The following is a 19048-nucleotide window of genomic DNA, read 5'->3' on the forward strand; positions in this document are numbered from 1 at the left end:
AGATTCTGAAGAACGCAAAATCCCCAAGACTGGCTAAGTTTCACGGAAGCTCGAACTTTAGTGTTGACGTCAATGCGAGAGGCTTTTAATAGTTTCCACAATGAAATGTTGTCTGAAAATATGGTAGAGAACCCAAAGAGATTCTGGTCGTATGTAAAGTACCCCAGTGGCAAAAACAGTCAATACCGTCACTGCGCGATAGCGATGGAAATGTTACCGATGATGGTGCCACTAAAGCGGAGTTACTAAATATAGTTTTCCGTAATTTCTTCACGAAAGAAGACGAAGTAAATATTCCAGAATTCGAAACCAGAACAGCTGTTAGAATGAGTGACATAAAAGTAGATATATTATGTGTTGTGAAACAAATCATTTAAGAAAGGCAAGTCTTCCGGTCCAGATAGTATACCAATCAGGTTCCTCTCAGAGTATGCAGACACAATAGCGCCTTTCTTATCAATCATATACAACTGCTCACTTGACGAAATGTCTGTTCTTAAACACTGGAAATTAGCACTGGTCACACCAATATTCAAGAAGGGAAATAGGAGTAACCCATTGAATTACACATCTATATCACTGACCTCAATTTGCTGCAGGATTTTGGGGCATATACTGAACATTATGAATCACCTTGAAGAAAATGACTTATTGATACATAACCAACACGGCTTCAGAAAATATCGTTCTTGTGCTACACAGCTAGCTCTTTATTCCCATGAAGCAATGAGTGCTGTCGACGAGGGATTTCAGATCGATTCCATATACCTATATTTGCAGAAGGCTTTTGATACAGTTCCTCACAAGCGACTATTAATCAAATTGCGTGCATGTGAAGTATCGTCTCAGTTGTGTGACTGGATTCGTTATTTCCTCTCAGAGAGATCACAGTTCGTAGTGATAGACGGTAAATCATCAAGTAGAAGTGATATCTGGCGTTCAGGAAGGTAGTGTCATAAGCCCTCTGCTGTTCCTGACTTATATAAATGACCTAAGTGATAATCTGAGCAGCCCTTAGATTGTTTGCAGATGACGCTGTAATTTACCGTCTAGTAAAATCATCGGACGATCTATTCCAATTACAAATGATCTATAGAGAATTTTTGTATGGTGCGAAAAGTGGCAATTAGCACTAAACTAATAAAAGTGCGAGGTCATCCACATTGGTACTAAAAGACATCGCATAAATTTGTGGTATACGATAAATCGCACAAATCTAAGGGCTGTCAATTCGACTAAGTACTTAGGAATTACAATTACGGGCAACTTAAATTGGAAAGACCACATAGATAATATTGTGGGGAAGGCGAAGCGAAGACTGCGCTTTGTTGGCAGAGCACTTAGAAGATGCGACAAACCCACTAAAGAGACAGCCTACACTAGACTTGTCCGTCCTCTGCCTGAATATCACTGCGCGGTGTGCTATCCTTACCAGGTACGACATCGAAAAGGTGCAAAGAGGGGTAGCTCGTTTCGTTTTATCGTGCAATAGGGGTGAGAGTGTCACTGATATCATACTCGAGTTGGGGTGGCAATCACTGAAACAAAGGCGGTTTTCTTTGCGGCGAGATCTATTTACGAAACTTCAATTACCAACTTTCTCTTCCGAATGCGAAAATATTTTGTTGACACCCACCTACGTATTGGGAAATGCTCACCATAATAAAATAAGAGGAATCAGAGCTCAAAGGGAAAGATTTAGGTGTTCCTTTCTCCCACGCGCCATTCAAGAGTGGAATGGTAGAGAAGTAGTATGAAAACTGTTCGATGAGCCCTCTGCCAGGCACTTAAGTGTGAATTGCAGAGTAACCATGAAGATGTAGATGTAGAAGACCATAAAGGACAACGAAAGACCACCTGTGCGGAACCGCTTGCGCGTTACGAAGCTGATCGTGACAATTTTTGGTTGAACGTTGTCACAGGCGATGGAGCATGCGTTCATCACTTCGAACACGAAGCAAAGCGGCAGTCCACCCCTACTCCGAATAAAAAGTTCAAAGCAGCGCCCTCAGCCGGTAAAGTCGTGGCATTATGAAGGGGTTATTCTGTTTGGTGTCCTCCCTCGTGGTGCAACGATAAAATCTGAAGTGTGTTGTGCTGCCCTCAGAAAATTGAAGAAACGACTTCAGTGTGTCCGTCGTCACAAAAATACAAACGGTCTTCTCTTTCTCCATGACACAGCAAGGTCTCTTACAAGGAAGCGCACACGCGAGAATGACGCCATCACAATCTAGGAAGACTGTCACCAAGACTTTTCCGGCAGATGGGGTTGTCTTGAATTTTTCTTTTGTGTCGAATGAGGACAATGCCACTCCATGGACTGCCTTTTTGATTTCGGCGCAAAGTGGTGCACCCATGTTTCGTCCGCCGTAACGATCCGTGACAGAAAGGCCTTTCCATCGGTCTCAAAACGCTCTGGCAGTTCAGATGAAATGGCCTTTCTTTGAATCTTGTGGCCCGCTGTGAGCATTCGTGGAACCCATCGTCAGGACCTCTTTGAATATTCGAGAGTCTCAATCATTGCAGAAGCACTTCCAATGCTGACCAACAACTGTAGAGCCAATCGCCGAGTTGTAATGCGCCGGAATCCGCACGATTCAGCGTGTCTGGAGCAGTGACTGTGACAGGACGTCCCGAGCGTGGCTGATCATGGAGCTCTGTTTCTGCATTTCCCGAGGCTGTAACTTTCTTTACCCTTCGCGCAACTGTACTGCTATCAACCGCAGCATCGCCATACGCTGCACACTAAAGTTTATGGATGTTCACCACGGTTTCTGCTCCTGCACACAAGAATTCAGTAACAGTACGCTGCTTCTAACGTGAGTCGTTTGTAGACGCCATTTTGACTCTACACTACGGCTCCTCCATCTGGCAAAACGGTTCGAAACGTCACCGGCGCATAGAACAAACATCAAGTGTGAAGCGTCTGTGTATGTTTATTAATGCCTTTTCTTAAAAAAATACGGGGCATTACTTATTGAACGACCCTCATAATTTTAGTTCTATGTAAATTAAGATGGAGGGGGGGGGGGAGAGAGAGAGAACGGAAATATAATGTATTACACCTGCCGATTCCACAGTCCGCAGTCCGAAAGAACAGATACCACTCATTTATATAATTTTAGTAGATCTGAGTTTTCGAAGTAATTTTATGAAAATATGACTCAGGTTGATTTCAAGATAATGTATTCGTGCTTTTCATTGTGCAGATTTTCCTCCAGTGGAGATGGCTATCTAACCAAACCCGACGGAGAATAAAGGAGTATTTGCACAGCTGGTGGCTCAGAGAGTGCTTTTCTTCAAACAGACGTAATGTTTTGCAGAGAACCAACGGTGTATTTCTAAGAAGGCCATACGTTTAGTAAATTAGAAAACACTAAAGTGAGTGGCAAAATTGCCTTTGCAGTAGAGGGTTACTGGTTAAGTGTCCATCATATAACGCTCGGTCAGCAAAGAAAAATCGCCTGCAAGAAAGCATCATCATCATTATCATCTTCATCTTCATTGCACCGCCTGTTCTGGATACCACCTTGTCCTTCAACATCCGACATTTCGTCTTCGAGTGAGGTTGCAGTTTACATCGATTCTAGACACGATATTACCGCATTCTGTCTAAATGGATACACCATCGGACTTCATATTTTTTAATTTAGCCTCCCAAATCGAAGATCTGTATCGCTTTTCTTATTTCTGTTCTGTATTTTGTCCATCAGTTTGCAGCATTTGAGTTTCCTCAAAAATTGCATCTTAGCTGATCTAAGTTTTCCTGTCTTTCTTCGACAGCACCCACGTCTCACTTGCATATGGGATGTTGATGTACGGGTTGAAATAATTTAAATGGGAGTCTTAACTTGTATTATGCAACGTAGTCAGTGACAAAACGTTGTTGGAAATGAAATGAGCGTTCGGCATCATTGGCCGGGAGGCCCTTTACGGGGCGGGTCCGGACGCAACGGTGCCGGTCTTATTACATTGGACGCCTCGTTGGGCGACCTGCGGGCCGCATGAGGATGAAATGATGACTAAGACAACACAACACCCAGTCCCTGAGTTGAGAAAATCCCCGACCGAGTCGGGAATCGAACCCGGGCCTTTAGGACGGGAATCCCTCACACTGAAGCGCCAAAGAAACTGGTATAAGCATGCGTATTCAAATAAAGAGACATCTAAACAGGTAGAATAAGCCGCTGCGGTCGGCAACGCCTATATAAGACAACAAGTGCCTGGCGCAAATTTTAGATCGGTTACTGCTGCTAGAATGTCAGGCTATCAGGGTTTAAGTGAATCTCAAAATGGTCTTGTTGTCGGCGCACACATCATCTCCAAGGTAGCAATGAAGTGAGGACTTACCGTACGATCATTTCAAGAGTGTACCGTGCATGGGGGCTTAATTATTAAATGAATGCAATAATTCTTGTAGCTGTGTGTCCGGTTACGAAGTCTCGTAACCGGTTGGCCCTGAGTAGTATTAGTACGCAATCTGACTGCATAAAATAACAATAAAGAATGAAAGGAAATCCTCGTTAACACAATTGATTAATTAAGTCCCCTGCAACTATAAAAGCTACGAAACAACAAAGCACAAGTGTAACTGTTCTGTGTGTGGTAGTGTGGTTCAACGTACATGTATCTGGCACGGTTCTTCCTCAATACGACAAGAAATTTTAAACACCATTTACAATGAAGTAATTAAAAAAAAAGAAATACTATAATTGCACATAGAAATCAGAATTACAAGTCTAATGCATGAACACGAGCCAGATGCTTTGTTGACTGAACCTGTGACCAAGACGCATTGTTATTTAGGAAATTTGAAATAAAAATTTTTCTTACCTCCATATATGTTTGTAACCTCCCCCTCACTTATCGACCTTAATGACAGTGAAAAGTTAAACCGCGTGTACCTAATGGAAATTTGGGAAAAGCAATCGTCACTGAGGTTAATTTGTCGGTAAAGAGGGAGGAAAGGGTTACATCTAAATGAAAGAAAAATTCTAATGAAACTGGTGGAAATTAATTTTGAAAAGGGGTAAAGTTAATAAAGAAAGTAAATGTGCGGCCGTTACGTTAACAATTAACTAGCGGTAATTAGATATTTCAGATTTGGGGGAAATTATGGTCGCCAGTCCTAAGGACAATTACTATAGTAACTGAAAAAGAAAGGTTATTACACATATAATTAGCACTAGAAGCGTGGCAACTGAAGGTTGATATGTGTAGTGTGAAAACTGAAAGTTTGTCAGAAGGAATAAATTCCCCTACACTCTGACTTAATTTAGCAAAAGAATTAATAAAACAGGAAAATCGAAAGTTAATTTAGTGACTGAAGTTAATAGTGAGCTTTCTTTCTGAAGCACATCGAAATTCAGTAAAATACGGTTAGTCTTGGACTACCTCAACAATCATTTCAAAAGCTACTTGAATCTACGCAATTTAGAAATAAGGGATTTAACTTTGAACTTGAATTAAATGATTCTGAACAATTAACGATAGTAAAATTTAGTACGTACCAAGCTGAGCTGCAGTCACAGGTAACTAAAATACGGTAACAAAACTCGCACTCTTAACTTGTGCTTGTGCAATCTAAATACTGTAGCCAGCTATGAATACCTTAACTGAACTTTGAAATTAAAGCAGTGAAATAAAATGATGCTGGCGTTTGAATTTCAACGACACTCGGGTTCATTCCGGAAAAGGAAGGGACTCTGCTTAGTAATGCAATTGGGACAATGAGCAACAAACGTTCATGCTAAGTTGCTGTAATTTTGTGATGCAACAATTTTAAATGTTTGAAAAGCCGAGGTCTGCCATACAGTTCTAAAACTTTACGTGCTTCCAGTCTTCCTTGTTGGTTGATTGAAGGTTTGAAGCCGTCGATCGAGGATGTGGCGACAGTCACTCATTGTCGGCCGTCGCTGTTGCAGAAGCTGGATGTTGGCGCGCCTTCTTCTCGACACGGTCACCAGATGAAACGGGCTCTTGATGTGCGCCAGCTAATGCTTCCCGTCCGCGACACCACGTCAGAAACTATCATCGCAAGTCGAGCGCAATTACATGCTGCCAAACCCCGAAAGCGCGGCAACTCGCGGGAGCGTCACACAACACACCTGCTCCAGTCGCTACTCCAGCCAGACTCTCTCTGCTCATCCCGCGCTCCACGCGGCAGAGTTAACACTACCAAAGATCCTACACACTTTGATTCTTCACACAACCTATCGATGTAATCGTTCGATAGCAGTTTTCCCTAGGCAAGACCCAGCGTAAAAATACAAATAATATTTACGAAACAAACCAATTATACATTGACATAAATGCATAAATATATATATACAAATAGTAAAACAATTACAATATGTAAAGACACAGAAATGTCATATATTCAGGTAACAAAAATAAGGAAAACAAATTTATAGTACAATAGCTAGAAATAGGAGGATATGCATTTCCGGCGTTACATGTTGACGAAAAACACACTGTGATCATTGGAACATCTTCCATATATACATTACACCAACCGAACAGCATCAACTCTCTCGGCCAGCAGAAGAACAACTGCACACGACATGCTCTCAACTAGTACAGCTCTCGACATCCTCTCAACAAGCACTGTCCACGACAACCTCTGGACTACAACTGCCCCAGTGGAGGCGGAGGAATAATACTCTTTGGCGCAATCTCTGGCGCTGGACTCAGTGTAGCCACCTTTCATATGCCCCTCCTCCACGGGCTATAATTTGATGGTATTTTTGCCAGCATTGGTGGTGAAAATACCACCAAATTCGTCCAAAACCATACAGACAAAAATAAAAGATAATATCAATAAGTAAATATCACATAACTAAATAAATTTTGGCTTTGCACTGACCCTTCAATAACCTAATACATAAAATACAATAAGGAATACAAATACTTGCATACATGTGATTTTACATAATAGTTTACACAAGTATTATTCAATCAATGGCACCAGCAATGACGAATAGGTGCAGGTAAGAGTCTCATAACATTTCATAAACAGTAAATACACAAAAAATCAGTTTACACAAATATTCACATTAAATCTTTTCAATAGTTCAGTAAACAAGTAGCACTCCTTGGAGAAGTTGACAGTTCCAACAATGGCACCCAATAATGTTGAACAGGTGCAGACAGCAACAAGTGACATCATTTCAGTAGAAGCAGTTCCATCAGTGGCACCCAGCAATGTTGAGCAGGTGCAGGTAACAGTCCATAATATTCACTATCACTAATTAAACAGTTCATCAGAGTTTATCAGCAGTAATTAAACATTTCTAAGTGGCACCCACCAATGTTAATACATGTAAGCACGAACAACAGTTTGAATGCAGACACAATTGCTTTTACAAAATTATTATCAATGCTCTTACACTAAACATACAAATTATAATAGACACACAAATGATATCAGATAACTGTCAAATTAACTATTACAAATGCACAAATATCAGTAAACCTACAATACTTATGGGTGTCAGTGCAAGCCACAACAAACAAGTAAAATAATATTTAGAAGGTAAGTCGGTACCAATTATTTGGGATTAGGAAAGAACTCACACAAAACACACTCACTCATCTTTCATCCACATTTAAGATTTACTGTGTAATTGAATAGTGTTAACTGTGTAAATGCAATTCTGTCAAAATTTGATGTTCAACATGTGTATCAAGTAGTAGTGGTAACAGTGTATAACAGTCAACAATATTAGTCAACGTCATAGTCATCATGTCAAGACCAATGTTTGCCAAGCCAATCAAAATGTACGGTTGCTGAACAACTGTCAGTGTGGCAAGCTATGCAATTACTTCCTCTCTCCAAAAAAAAAAAAGTATATACTGCTTATTGATTTAACAAAGTGTGTGTGTAGACAATCTTCCTTCTACTTGAGTGTTCTAGTCTGCCATCTTCATCCTCCTTGTTCCATATTAGCCAACAAAAAAAAGGCTCCTCACTTTCTTTACCTCTTATCCACTAAAACTCCAACAATCATCAGCATCACATAATCTTAATACTTCAATAATACCTCTTACGTCGATACATATAAACCTTATCATCAATATCATTTACCTTACCTCTTGTCCACCAAAACTCCTATAATCATCAACTTCACATAATCTCAATACCTCAATAATACCTCTTCAATACGTCGATACATATAAACCTTATCACCAATATCATTTCACTTACATAACAACTCTTTCCTCTAGTCAGTCTCCTCGAACAAGTACTGATAAAATCCTAGTGCAAACTTCAATTCATCATCCCATACAATCCGAAGACACAATGTCCACACACAACCTCTGTGTAATCCACCTGACCCAAATCTTCTACTCATTATGAATTATAAAATACATTTTGGTTACCTTGTCCATCATTAAGTAAAAGAAATGCGTACATGACCTCTAACAGCCTTTAGTTTGAATAACTTTCAGTAAGTAAGTACGTGTACGGAGTGTGAATGATCGTAAAATTTCACAGTGTGTACACCACTTCAAGAATTATGGCAAAACAGAAGCAAACATGTGGAGTATTTCCTGTGTCAAGTGTAACTTGCTATTTCAATTGCTCACGAAGAATGCAGTGTAATAACTGTCAATGGTCTAAACCTAGTGTTGGTATGTCATGTCGTTAGCTTCCTTCCTATTAGCATAAATTTCTACAGCTTCCATGAAACCTCCAGCTCATGTGACTTCAATGAAGTTTCTAGTACCAATATCGTTCGTAGAATTATAGCAGTTCATTTTCTTATCTTAAGATAGACAGCACTGAGCGTAAGCAAAACATGCAATAGCGAGTAAATATACCAGCAGAGAAGAGAATGTTAACAAATGGATGTAGCACAATCCCTATAACGAGGCTCTGCCAAGCGAACAATCCATAATTAATACCATTGTGTGACCTAAACTCCATGTTTGTACACAGTATAACAGCATTTCTATATACCAAATTAAAGAGTAGTTATGACAACAAAACAGAAATTTGTAAATATGCAAACCATACGCAAAGCAGCAAGTATATATCTTACATAATAAACAGGTCATTAGCATCATATCAGCATTAGAAAATAAATGTTCATGTGTAATCTTAATAAGTAAACATGAAGGCGCAAGCAGATAAATCTCAAAGTATAACTTACATACATAACCATATCAGCACAACTAATCAGGTGACAATTATAATTTAAATAAATAAGCACAGCAGGCATATAATAAAAAAATATGTCATCAGTGAAAAAGCAAACCAGCCAAGCGATGCATAATATACATAAGTAACAACCCTGTTCATTAATCAATCATTGTCAAAATCAGTTAACACAAAGTATAAATCACGTTATCGCGAGTAGCAAATTACGTCTAAAGTACGTACCTAAGTGGAAATTCGTTACCTGAAAAATAAACTCAATTAATAGTTACCTTTTTAGTTTATTACTTTCTTCTTCGAAATTACATTCTTCCTGAAATTTTCTCGGTAGCAAGTCCTCTTAACGTCGGACACACACAGGATTGACCTGGAGTTCTTAAATATTTTATACAACTGTATCCTGAAAAAAACTGAACGTTAATAACATAATTAATCAAGTCACTATAGCTTTATACTGAATTTATTCGGAGAAATTGGACTGTGTATTTGTTTACGGCTGTCAGTACATTCGCATTGAGCGCTCGATCAGCTGTAGGTACGCGTGACGTAGGAAGTAATTGTTTGCGGTCAACGATTGCCTTGTGCGGCGCGCAGACTTGACTGTTGCTTTGAGTATCTGCCGCCGCCAGAACACGGCGCGGTATCCTTATATTCTCTGCATGTTTACGTATAACCGTTAACTTCTCAAAAGCATGTCATTCCACAAACAATTTTACCTTCGATATATGGTGTATTCCTTTAGAGTTCCGTGATTTAAGAGTTTCTACTTCGACAGTGTTATCATGAATAATTCTGCGGACTCTATATGGACCGTTATAAAGCAGAAAATATTTGCGACACAAGTCTTTCCTTTGTGAGACAAACGATGAGACTTAATTAACACCTTTTGACCAACTGACAAGGTTTTTAAACGACCAGGACGTTTAGCTGATTTCTCTCTTCTAGCAGCTGCAGATGCAATATTTTGTAGAGCCAGGTTGACAACTGCAGAATGCCACAGTTTCTGTGTAGGCGGAAAAGGAACGATTTCAGAAATGCGATTTGTCGGTGCTTTATTTTTTAATATCAATATAGGCGGTAAAGAAGTTGAATCATTAGGGAGTTCATTCAGAATGTTTTGAAAAACATGAAGATACTGATCCCACGTTCTGTGATTCTGATGACAATGAAGATGACACAATTTGTTGATTTCCTTCATCCATCTCTCTGAAGCGTTAGATTGAGGGTGAAAAAGTGAAATGAAAATTGGTTTAATCTTACGACGCCGTAGAGTGCGAAGCCAAATTTTAGAGCGAAACTGTGATCCATTATCTGATATAACCGTATCAACATGACCCACTTCTTTAAGAAAATGTTTGATGAAAGCATTAGGTACTGAAAGAGCTGTTGCTTTGGGTAAAGGTGTAAAACACGCATATTTTGGTGTAAATTCCACTGCTACCAAAATGTACGCAAAACAATTAGTAGAACGAACCACTGGACTGAACAAATCGACTGCAGCCATCTCCTTTAATTTCACTGGAATGATAGGAAACAACGGTGCTCTGTGAGAAATAGTTGGTGGCTTAGCCTTTTGACATAATTTGCATTTGGCAAGAACAAATCGAATACGTTTTTCCATATTACTGAAGTAGTAATTTTCTCATAATTCACGAAAGTATTTTCTGGGACCAAAGTGTGCATAACTGAAATGTGTATACCAAATCAATTTATTAACCCACTCATCAGGAATGCAAACTAACCAAATAGAGTTGTCAACCGATTTTCGTTTAAAAAGAATATCATTGCGAACTAAATAATACTGTCTAATCGCTACAATTTCCTTTCTCTTCCACTTCTCCTTAATGTCTTTCCAGATTGAATCCTTGTTTTGCTCCTTAGCGATGTCCTGAAGCGAAGACGAAATAAAATTTTGAAACGCAACACCTTGAATATACATCAAACAATAATTGTTTTCTATGCAGTCCTCCTCAGCACTTTGTTTAAAACCCATAGGCGCAATAATATTTGAAGAACCTTGTATGTAAACAGTACTATAATCAAATTCCTGTAGATACAGCGTCCATCGTGACAATCTTCCATGTGTTAATTTTGTTGACATAAGAAATTCCAGAGCTCGATGATTGGTGTAAACTTTAGTATGTCTGCCATACAAAGATATGCTAAATTTTGTGAAAGCCCATACAAAAGCCAAAGCTTCAAGTTCCGTAATCGAATAATTCTTTTCTGATTTAGAGAGAACACGACTTCCAAATGCAATAGTTTTCTGTACTACAACGCCGTTTTCTTCTATATCTTGAAATAAATGTGCACCTAGGCCTTTGTATGATGAGTCCGTCGCCAAACAAAAATCTTTAGATAAATCCGGATGTGAAAGACGTGGAGCAGCAACTAAAGCATCACGAAGTTGTTCAAATTCTGATTGAGCCTCCTCATCCCAACACCAATTAGAATTCTTTCCAGATAGTTCACATAAACGATGTCTGGCCAAATTGTCCAATCTAACAAGGCGTCTAAGGAAATTACAAACACCAAGGAAACTACGAACATCACTTTTTGTAGTAGGAACAGCATAATTACGAATAGCGTCTAGTTTCTCTGGATCATGAAGAATACCTTCTGTAGAAATTATATGACTAAGAAATTTCACCTGAGAACGACCAAATTCAGATTTTTCCAAGTTCACTGTAATGCCAACTCTTGCACAAATACGTAATAATGAATCCCAAGTTTTGTTATGCTCACTCCAAGAACGTTTAGCAATAAGAATATCGTCAACCAATGAAGTAATATTGTCACGAAGATAAACAGGTAAAATTTCGTTTAAACTACGAATGAATGCTGCTGAAGATACAGTAAGTACAAACGGTAATTTCCGAAATCACTTTTGGGTAAAATAGTCATATCCGGTTATTCTTTACTGACTCCTTTTCTAGATAGATTGATAGTTGAAGAGTTGTTTTGATAGATACAAAGAATAGTAAAGGAGTAGGCAGCAGTGCAGAAAACTAAAAGGGAAACAGCACCATTACAGCTCGGGGCCCTATGCACGCGACGGCATATATTCACTTAGTGTAGTGAATCCCCTGAGGACTTAAATAGCTACACATAAATTCCAGTTTGTGACTTAGTGGCCAATTTGGTGGAAGTGCATACATAAATTGATCTAACCATGAACATGGATGTATGTCATTCTTAGAATTGCAAAAGATCTTAAATTTCTGAACAGTTAAACAGTGTTTATAGTCAAAGTTTTCGCCTCGTGGCGACAAAGACCTACCGCGTCTTTCCCAGTCCGAATGTCGATTATTTTCAAGTTCGCGCGCCTGGTGCTCTCTTGTTGCATCTCGTAAATGAAATAAATTATTTTCTTCAAAACCCACTGCTATCTGATTCTAAATATCTTTTACTGTCTTTTCCTACGATTTCGCTTTGAATTTGTTTAACTTGCTTTCGTAACACCTCAAATTCCCTTTTAACGCGTTCATTAAAATTTCCTTGATTTTCAACATGTTTATTTATGTTCTGGCACTCTTCGGTTTCTGCAAATGACAGTGGAGCTGTATAATCTGAATCTCTGTCCCCATTTAAACTAAGACTTCTCAATTTATCTGAAATCTCCTCAACTCTTTCCGATAAGTCACTTATTTGTTCTTTCTGTTTGTTTACGTCTTCCATAAGTGTCGCGACTCGGGTTTCAGTATTGACACATTTAGTAGTTAACTGTTCATATTGTTGTGTTAGGTTATTTATTCTGTCATTTGGTACGGATTCCTCGATTCTTTCAAATATTTCTTCCTTATCGTGTGCACGTTGTAAATTTAACTCTGAAAATTTTTGTACTATCACGCGATCTATTTCTTCCAGTTCTCTATCCTGCTTCTTTTGTCTAATTTCTATTGAAATTAATCTATTATTGTTAGCATTCAAAATAGGTTGTACTTCTTCTCTAATTTCTTTCTTTAATTCATGTTTCATGTTTTTGAAACATGTCCCTATTCGTGAGTCTAACCGTGTTTCTATTGTTCCCATATCAGTTTTAATTGTTCCTATTTGCGAGTCTAACCATGTTGTCAATGTTCCCATCTCTGTTTTTAATTCAGATCTTAACTGTGTTTCCATTGTTCCCATACCATTTTAATTGTTCCTATTTGTGATCCCAAATTTAATATTGCACTCATCAGCTGCTCCATATTAACTGGTTCGAAATTCTTTTCGCCCCTAACATTTCCCGTAAAACTAACTTCCTTCGGCATAGCCGTAAAGCTATCTGTGTTCGATACTATTTCAGAATCTTCTATCGTTAATCTCATATTCTGAAAATTTTCCGATTGTGAAAAATTTTGAACTGGTTCCGGACTATTTTCCCGGCTTATTAAATTGATTTTTAATTCATTATTCATCCTACTGTTCTCCTGTGTTGGCGAGTTCGCCGTGTTCACAATTTCGTTATTCTGACTATCCATCATTTTTGCCTTTTTCATCGATCGCGTGGTCATTTACAAAACATACAAAACTCGTCACTATACGAAAATTACACACAATATAACACTTTGTCACCAACAATACAATTCACACGAAATGCTTCCCGACAAACACGATTAACGAACAATTAAAACCTTCACAGTTGCACAAAATTGTCAAACCCATATACGAGACATCAATAATTAAATTCTGCAAAAATACCATTAGAAGAATGACAAGACAACTACAAATGTTCAATTACCAAATCTACACATGCAATATGGACTACAATTACTAAACTACAAATTACTACAACAATAATACTGTCTGATATTTTTACTATCAAAAGAATTCCAAGGGACAATCCGAAGCAGCGGTCGCCACGTGCATGGGGGCTTAATTATTGAATGAAAATATAACTTTAGTAGCTGTGTGTCCGGTTACGAAGTCTCGTAACCGGTTGGCCCTGAGTAGTATTAGTACGCAATCTGACAGCATAAAATAACAATAAAGAATGAAAGGAAATCTCCGTTAACACAATTGATTAATTAAGTCCCCTGCAATTATAAAAGCTACGAAACAACAAAGCACAAGTGTAACTGTTCTGTGTGTGGTAGTGTGGTTCAACGTAGATGTATCTGGCACGGTTCTTCCTCAATACGACAAGAAATTTTAAACACCATGAAAATGAAGTAATTAAAAAACCAGAAATACTATAATTGCACATAGAAATCAGAATTACAAGTCTAATACATGAACACGAGCCAGACGCTTTGTTGACTGAACCTGTGACCACAACGCATTGCTATTTAGGAAATTTGAAATAAAAAATTTTTGTTACCTCCGTATATATTGACGAAAAATACACTGTGGTCATTGCAACATCTTCCATACATACATTACACCAACCGAACAGCATCAACTATATCGGCCAGCAGAAGAACAACTGCACACGACATGCTCTCAACTAGTACAGCTCTCGACATCCTCTCAACAAGCACTGCCCACGACAAACTCGGAACTCAACTGCCCCAGTGGAGGTGGCGGAATAACACTCTTTGGCGCAATCTCTGGCGCTGTGACTCAGTGTGGGCACCTTTCAACCGTGAATATCAGGAATCCTGTAAACCATCAAATCTATGACATCGCTGAAGCCGGGAAAAGATCCTGCAAGAACGGGATCAACGATGACTGAAGAGAATCGTTCAACGTGAAATAGCTGCAGATTGCTGCAGATTGCAATGCTGGGCCATCAAAAATTGTCAGCACGCGAACCTTTGAATTAAACATCACCTATATGGGCTTTCGGAGCCGAAGGCCCACTCTTAAACCCTTGATGATGCACAACACAAATTCTTATGCCTCGCCTGGGTCCGTCAACGCCGACATTGGACTGTTAATGACTGGAAACATGGACGCGTCTCGTTTCAAGTGGTATCGAACAGATGGACGTATATGGATATGGAGACAACCTCATGAATCCATGGAGCTTGCATCTCAGCAGGGGACTGTATAAGCTGTTGGAGGCTCTGTAATAGTGTGGGGCGTATGCAGTTGGAGCGATATGGGACCCCTGATACGTCTATATACTCCTCTGACAGGTGACACCTACGAAATCATCCTGTCTGATCATCTACATCCATATCCGTTGTGCCTTCCGCCGGACTTGGTCAATTATAGCAGGACAATGCGACGCCCCACACATGCAAAACTGCTACAGAGTGAGTCCAGGACATGAACGTTATGGAGATTATCTGTGATGCCTTGGAGCCTACAGTTCAGAAGAGATCTCCACCCCTCGTACTCTTACGGATTTACGGGCAGCCCTGCAGGATTGATGGTGTCAATTCCATCAGCACTTCTTCAGATATTAGTCGAATCATGCCACGTCGTTTCGCGGTACTTCTGCTTGCTCGCGGGGCCCTGCACGATATTGGACAGGTGTAGCAGTTTCTTCGGCTCTTCAGTGCATATTGATGCTGTTGACAGCCGGCATAAAAAAGTTTTCGATCAAATGGAGGTGTTCAGAGCAGAGGTGTGGCGTGGCGAACCGGTAACAGCTCAGTGAGCGACGAACCTACCACTGTCTGGCCTTAATCCTTCGGTAGCTACAAGACGATGTTAGATTCTCTGTTTTACGTAACCTGTGCGGGACTCTAGTGACCGGTACTAGGTTTGACAACTAGTCGACTTATAGGTTACTGGAAGCGGGAGGGGTGGGGGGCCTCTGAATCGCCAAGAATAGGGGAGGAGTTCGATTGATCCTTCTCGAGGACACCATCCTAAATTTCACTTCATTCTTTTAGGGATACTACAGAAATCGTAATTCTGGGCGGCTGAATGGAGGCTTGATAAGCGTTTTCGTAGCATGAGTCGATTAACTTAAACATTGCGCCACTTCACTTGGTCCTGTGCCGACGCTCCTGATTTCTCTTGACGGAAGCTGTGTTACTAGGTTTGACAACTAGTCGACTTGTAGGTTACTGGAAGCGGGAGGGGTGGGGGACCTCTGAATCGCCAAGAATGGGGGAGGAGTTCGATTGATCCTTCTCGAGGACACCATCCTAAATTTCACTTCATTCTTTTAGGGATACTACAGAAATCGTAATTCTGGGCGGCTGAATGGAGGCTTGATAAGCGTTTCCGTAGCATGAGTCGATTAACTTAAACATTGCGCCACTTCACTTGGTCCTGTGCCGACGCTCCTGCTTTCTCTTGACGGAAGCTGTGTTACTTTGCTTAGCGCCTATTCAAATATTTTTGAGGAAGTGGGGTAGTGAATCCAGAAACGAGAAGCCACATTCAAAAACTTGCTTCGGCTAGAATTAGCGGAGCAGGTGGACAGCTCTGAATGGCTGCGATAAAAGCGCCCGTCGCACAGTGTTTTCGGCGCGGGCTGCCCTCGGGTGACCGCCCCTTCGCCGGCTGTTGCCGGCCGCAAAGCCCCGGCGAATTACTCGGCATTACGGCGACATTAGCGTCGCGACGACGGCGCCAAAACTGCGCCGCGCGTAAACTTAAGCCCTCCTCTCCCTCCCCCCTCCTCATTTAAAGCTCCATTTTCGTTTCAAATTATATTACCCGCTTAGCTTCCTGCGGCGGTGCTTTCTGGGCATTCGCTAGAGACTACTAGATGATTTCGTGACCGGCTGTGATATGGGTGCCGGCCGGAGTGGCCGAGCGGTTCTAGGCGCTACATTCTGGAACCGCGCCACCGCTACGGTCGCAGGTTCGAATCCTGCCTCGGGCATGGATGTGTGTGATGTCCTTAGGTTAGTTAGGTTTAAGTAGTTCTAAGTTCTAGGGGACTGATGACCTCAGAAGTTAAGTCCCATAGTGCTTAGAGACATTTGTGCCACCTGTCAACGGAGATGGTCCATTATAGAGGTATCTTACTACTTAACAGACGCGTCGGTTGCACCCAAATCGAATAACGAACATCCATGTGAGACCACATTGCTTAGATTAGGAAGTATGTAAATTCACGATAGTCTTTGTGACATATTGTAATGGAATTTTCTATAAAATTTGTCAGTTTTTTTCACTGTGGTATGATAATTTATACTGCGACACCAAAACCACCAAATTTATCAACAGTTTCGAAATATTTTGGCGCTACCCAAATATTTTTCTTATGGTTTATGTAATTTGAAGGGTATTACTACGAATATTGGTATATTCAACAAAAATTTTTATTATAATGTGTTTGTTTTCTTTCTCTCCGTATTGTCTTAACTACAGATTAAGGACTGGAGATGGAATTACCTTTTGTTAAATAACTTACTTTTCCTGATTTGATATTATGCAGTTGCTTGATTTACTTATACGGGTGCCTTTACGTGCATATGCGTAATGTGAGAGATGATATCTCGCGTCTATGACGTGACTCTAATTTGTAAGGCCTCGTCTGCGTTTCAGTTTGCACAAAGCGATTAAGACTGCAGTAGCTATGTCTGTTGCGTTAGTTGTTTTCTGTACTACTTCTACTGGTTTCGGATAGTGGGACGTAATAGACAACAGTTCACATCACCTGTAATTTGTGCAATAGCACAAATTAATTGTGCATGTAACTGGCCCAGCGCCGCTGTTAGGGTCGCAATTGCTAAGACTGGCTTGATTGGACTCCCTGCGCTATTCTGTCCCCTGCAAGCCTCTCTTAATCTCTGCATAGATACAGGAACCAACATTTGTTTCAACCTCGTTACTCTACCCAAGCGTCCGTACCCATTTAATATTCTTCACTTCCACGTTTTTCTCCATTATGAAACTGACTATGCCCTGGTGTTCCGGGATGTGTCCTCTCAAATGATCCGTTCTTCTAGTCAAAGTGCACCGCTAATTTATTTTTCCCATAATGCGATTCAGTACCCTTCCATTATCATACGATCTACTCAAATTATCTTCAGTAGTATTCTATAACACTGCATTTCAAAATCTTGTATTCTCATCCTGCCTGAAATGTACAGTATACAGTCCACGTTTCAGTTCCATACAAGACTGCAGCGCAAACAGACAGCTTTAGAAAAAGATTGATAACACTTACGTCTATATTCGATCCTAAGGAATTGCAATACCGCGCAATAAAACGTAGGAAGCCAAAAGTGAGCTATGCTGCGGCTCGCGTTAGTGCTGTTTGTAGGTTTCTGTCCTCTGTTGGAGGCCAGACCGTATCGTTTGGTTGACATGGTTGCGGTTGTTGATTTCTTCGCGTGTTGACTGGCACAACTTGGTTTCGCAAGCATTGCATGTCAGCTAGTGGCAGCAGCGGCGGTTATTGATATGTAATGACTGTGGCTCTGTCTTTGGGGTGACGCCGTGCTTCTTCCAGATCGCGTCCGTGTGCAGTTAAATTTGGGACTCAGGAGGAGCAAGGTCTGCGCAGTGCGGGAACACGCCAGGAATCCTGGCAGCGCGCATGGACTTTCGGATCGAAGGCCTGTGGTAACGAAGGTGCACGACCTCGTCGTAAACCTGGCCCTGAAAGTTTTCAGTTGAGTGCGTTTGCATTCAAGTAGAGAAACCTCCACCATTGTGACGTCTCGCGATTCTCCAGTCTTGGGTTCGTGTTCCTGCTCGTAGTGTTGACGAGGTGAAGAGCAGCGAGTGGGGTGCTTGGGGAAGACGGATCTGATTAGCTTTCCAAGACTTCTAATTGCTGTTTACTGCGTTCAGCTTGTTATAATTTGTTAAGTTCAACCAGCGGTATTTTTCCTGCCTGGTGACCGCTAACGCCTCATTTACCTTTGGTTGGTTTGGGCAAGGAGACCAGACAGCGTGGTCATCGGTCTCATCGGATTAGGGAAGGAAGTCGGCCGTGCCCTTTCAGAGGAACCATCCCGGCATTTGCCTGGAGTGATTTAGGGAAATCACGGAAAACCTAAATCAGGATGGCGGGACGCGGGATTGAACCGTCGTCCTCCCGAA

The sequence above is a fragment of the Schistocerca cancellata genome, chromosome 6, assembly GCF_023864275.1.
Source record: "Schistocerca cancellata isolate TAMUIC-IGC-003103 chromosome 6, iqSchCanc2.1, whole genome shotgun sequence".
Taxonomy (NCBI): Eukaryota; Metazoa; Arthropoda; class Insecta; order Orthoptera; family Acrididae; genus Schistocerca; species Schistocerca cancellata.